The sequence below is a fragment of the Penaeus monodon genome, chromosome 38 (assembly GCF_015228065.2).
Source record: "Penaeus monodon isolate SGIC_2016 chromosome 38, NSTDA_Pmon_1, whole genome shotgun sequence".
Taxonomy (NCBI): domain Eukaryota; kingdom Metazoa; phylum Arthropoda; class Malacostraca; order Decapoda; family Penaeidae; genus Penaeus; species Penaeus monodon.
The window spans coordinates 23,388,720-23,393,719 of NC_051423.1; the positions used below are offsets into that span (position 1 = coordinate 23,388,720).

The following is a 5,000-nucleotide window of genomic DNA, read 5'->3' on the forward strand; positions in this document are numbered from 1 at the left end:
AGACAGAGACAGAGCGAGAGAGGGATACTACATATAAACAGACAGAGAGATTGAGACATAGTTGACAGATAGGGATTTAACCAAATAGATATATAGACTGACATATAGATAGATAGATTAGATAGAGGATTGTGTTCTGAGGGAAATGGAGTTGTAAACTAATGTAAAATTAAATGAAGGGAGGGATAGAAGGCTATGAATTAATCAAACCAAATTGACGAAGTTGGGAATAGCAGAATGAGAATAAAACGAAAAACGAGAAGAGGAAGAGAGAACAGAAGAACACTGGGAAGAATGCGGAAGCGAAAGTTAAAGTGATATTGATGATTATATATAAAATAAAGATGAACAAATATGAATTTACAAAAATGACAACAATAGTAATACTACTAAAAAGGACGACCATGATAAAAAAAATTAACAAAAAAATAAACAAGAACACCAATTAACCCCCACCCCCTCTCCCCTCACCTCCCCCTCACCCCCTAAAAAAAAAAAAAAAAAAAAAAAAAAAAAAAAAAATGAAAAGCATATCACAGCAGATTACATATTTGATTAATGCAACTCGATTGACAGCGCGTTTTAGAACAACAGAAAAGTTATTTCCAGTTAATGAGGCTCTTAATATGCAAATAACAGGTGACCTGCGACGCTTGGGAGCGACTGTTGGGGAGGGAGAGGGGAGGAGGGAGAGGGGAGAGGGGAATGGGGAGGAGGGTGAAGAGGGAAAGGGGAGAGGGGAGGAGAGAGTGGGGAATGGGAGGAGGGTGAAGAGGGAAAGGGGAGTGGGGAGGAGGGAGTGGGGAATGGGGAGGAGGGTGAAGAGGGAAAGGGGAGTGGGGAGGGGGAGTGGGGAATGGGGAGGAGGGTGAAGAGGGAAAGGGGAGAGGGGAGGAGGGAGAGGGGAGTGGGGAGGAGGGGAAGGGGAGAGGGGAGGAGGGAAAGGGGAGAGGGGAGGAGGGAAAAGGGAGTGGGGAGGAGGGAAAGGGGAGTGGAGAGGAGGGTGAGAAGAGTGGGGAGAAGGAGGGGAGTGGGAATTAGAGTGGGGAGGGAGAGAGTAGGAAGGAGGCGGTGGGGAAAGATGGCGGGGGGGTTGGGGAGGAGAGATGGAAGGATAAGGAGGATGGAGTGAGGGAGATAGACAGAGGGACAAGGGAGGAGGGAGTGGGGAGGAGTAGCAAGGAGTTGAGGAAGAAGGATAGGTTAGTCAGAACGATGGCAGGGTGATGATAAGCGAAGGAGGGGGGGGAGGGGGTAGGAGGGAGTGCGATGGATAGGTGAGGGAGTGAAGAAGAGACGGGGAGGAGAGAAGAGACGAGGAGTAGGAAAGAGACAAGAGAGTGAAGAAGAGAGAAGGAGAAAAGAGACGAGAGAGTGGAGAAGAGAGAAAAAGAAAAGAAACAAGAAGAAAAGAGAAAGAAAGAGAATGAGAATGAAGAAGAGAGAAGGAGACGAGGAAATAACCGAACCAGGGTGGCGAGGCAGAGGGGGCGGGGTGGGAGGGGCAACGGGGAGAGAAAAAGGGGGAGGGGCAACGGCGATTGCTTCTAATTCGATTTATGATTGGTCGATAGCATCGGGTAGGGGAGGGGCAAGTCTAATTCGATTCATGATTGGCCGTTACGACAGGGGGAGGGGGGAGGGGGGACGATTGTTATTGTTTTTTACCATTGTTATCTTTATTGTTATATTTGCTGTTATTATTATTGCCACCATTTTTTGTTATTGTCATTGTTATAATTATCATTATTGTTATCATTATCATAATCTATGATCATTATTATTACTATTATTGTCATTATCATCACTATTAGCATTATTGTTACTGTTATTGCTATTATCATTATTATTATCACCATTATTATTATCACCATTATTATTATCACCATTATTATTACCATTATTATTACCATTATTATTATCATCATTATCATCATTATCATCATTATCATTATTATTATTATTGTTATTATTATTATCATTATTATTATTATTATTATTATTATTATTATTATTATTATTATTATTTTTAAATTATTATCATATTATTATTATTATTATTATTATTATTATTATTATTATTATTATTATATAATAATAATAATAATAAAAATAATAATAATAATAATAACAATAACAATAACAATAACAATAACAATAACAATAACAATAACAATAACAATAACAATAACAATAACAATAACAATAACAATAACAATAACAGTCATTGTCATTGTCATTGTCATTGTCATTGTCATTGTCATTGTCATTGTCATTGTCATTGTCATTGTCATTGTCATTGTCATTGTCATTGTCATTATTATTATTATTATTATTATTATTATTATTATTATTATTATTGTTTATCTATTTATTATTATTATTATTATTATTATCATTATTATTATCATTATTGTTATTACTATTATAGTTGTTACTATTATTATTATTATTATTATTATTATTATTATTATTATTATTATTATTATTATCATTATTATTATTATTATTATTATTATTATTATTATTACTATTATCATCATTATTGTTTTATTATTACAATTATCAATATCATTATCATTATCAATATTATAATTAATATAATAATATCACTATTATCCTTATTTCCATTCTTTTATCATTATTACGGCTATCATCAGTATTATTATAACTGTTATTATTGTTTTATTGTTGTTTTTTTATCATTATTCATTTATCACTGCATTGTTTTTATTATTACTATTATCTTTGCTTTTATTGCTATTCTTGTTATCAGTATTATAATCTTTGTTGATATTCCCATTCAAGAGAGAGAGGAAGAGAGAGAGAGAAAAGAGAGAGATGAGAGAGGAGAGAAGAGGAGAGAGAGGAGAGAGAGAGAGGATGGGAGAGAGAGAGAGAGAGGGGGTGAGAGAGAGTGAGAGAGAGGAGGGGAGCGAGAGAGAGAGAGGGGGAGAGAGAAAAGAGAGAGAGAGGGGAGAGAGAGAGAGAGAGGAGAGAGGAGAGAGAGACGGAGAGAGAGAGAGAGAGAGAGAGAGAAGAGAGAGAAAAAGAGAGAGAGAGGGGAGAGAGAGAGAAAAGAGAGAGGAGAGAGAGAGAGGGGAGGGGAAGAGGGAGAGAGGGAGGGAACAAAGAGAGAGAGAGAGAGAGAAGGGGAGAGAGAGAGAGAGAGAGAGAGAGAAGAAGAGAGACTGAGAGAGACAGAGAGAGGAGAGAGAGGAGAGAGAGAGGGAGAGAGGGGAGAGAGATGAAAAGAGAGAGAGAGAGAGGAGGAGAGAGAGGGGAGCGAGAGAGTGAGAGAGAGAGAGAGAGAGAGAGAGACTGGGAGATAGAAGAGAGAGAATAGAAGAGAGAGAAGAAAAGGGAGAGAAGAGAGATAATAGAGGAGAGAAAGGAGAGAGAGAGGGAGAGAGAGAGAGAGAGGGGAAGAGAGGAAAATGAGAGGGAGGAAAAGAGAGAGAGAGAGAGAGAGAGAGAGAGGAGAAGACAGATATATAATAATATATAATATATATATATATATATATATATATATATATATATAAATATATATATATATATATATACATATATATATACATATATACATACTTACATCTGTCTACATATATCAACTTACCTATTTACCTATCTATCTACTGTCTATCTGTGTGTGTGTGTTTGATATATATATAATATATATATATATATATATATATATATATAGTATATAATATATATAATATAATATATATATATATGTGTGTGTGTGTGTGTGTGTGTGTGTGTGTGTGTGTGTGTATGTGATACTTGCCTTTTTATAGCACAGTCACATTTGCTAAATATACGTCTTATCGATTATCATTTTATCAACCACTTGCTAATATTCCCAACCCTTTATTATATAAACATAAATCAGATTTGCTAATAAAAAAGAATCGAATCTTTGACGAGGTAAATAAAAAATGTTTGAAGGAAAATATTCCATAGAAAAAAAAATCTGGTATTTTAAATTCAGTTGTTAGATATCTCTATCTATTTATCTGTCTATCTATCTATCTATTTATATCTCCTGTTTATCTATCTTCCTCACTCTCTCTCTCTTTCTTTCTTTCTCTTTCTTTTTCTCTTTCTTTCTTTCTCCTTTCTTTCTTTCTCTTTCTTTCTTTCTCTTCTTCTTTCTTTTCTTTCTTTCTTTCTTTCTCTTTCTTTTCTTTCTCTTTCTTTCTTTCTCTTTCTTTCTTTCTCTTTCTTTCTTTCTCTTTCTTTCTTTCTCTTTCTTTCTTTCTTTTCTCTTCTTTCTCTTCTTATTTCTCTTTTTCTTTCTCTCTTTCTCTCTTCCTCTCTTTCTCTTTTCTCTCTTTCTCTCTTCTCTTTTTCTCTTCTCTCTTCTCTTTCTCTCTTCTTTCTCTTTTCTTCTCTTTCCTCTCTCCTCCTCTCCTCTATCTATCTATCTCCCCCTTCTTCTCTATACATCTATGAAAACATATCACTCTCGTTTATACAAACTTATCTCAATAGATATTACTAATTCAGCTTAAGCATTAATTCATAAGTAAATATTAGATTTTAATTTACGATTATAATCAAAAGTACGATTGCAACCATTCAGGAGTTGCCAAGTAGGATTATATTGAACCTTGAATCTTGTTATATACATTTTTCCTTCATAGTTTTCCATTAATCCAAGATAATGTGTGGGAGGAGAGTTGTCTATAAAGAATTATTGTTTAGAATTATTATCAAAAAGCAAGTGAATATCATTTATTGAAGAAAAATAGGTAAAGACAGTGATATCGAGGTGAGGAGGAAGTTGCCAAGTAGGATGAGATATTTCATCACGAATCCTAAAATAACTTTTTTTCCCTTTTCTTTCAACCCTAGAAATCGGGAGAAATATAGATCTATACTATCAAATCAACAATAGTATTACGAAATAAGTGAATAAAAAGAAGAAAAAAACACGATGCGATAACTCAAGAGATGGGTTGCCAATTAGGACTATACATCCCACCACGAAT

The 5,000-nt window shown here is 34.9% G+C and overlaps 1 protein-coding gene across 1 annotated transcript in view; it reads left to right on the forward strand.

Moving 5' to 3' along the window:
* The window catches only part of LOC119596484 (carbonic anhydrase-related protein 10-like), a gene marked incomplete in the record, with an annotated part of 147,786 nt that overhangs the window by 129,879 nt on the left and 12,907 nt on the right, over positions 1 to 5,000 (forward strand).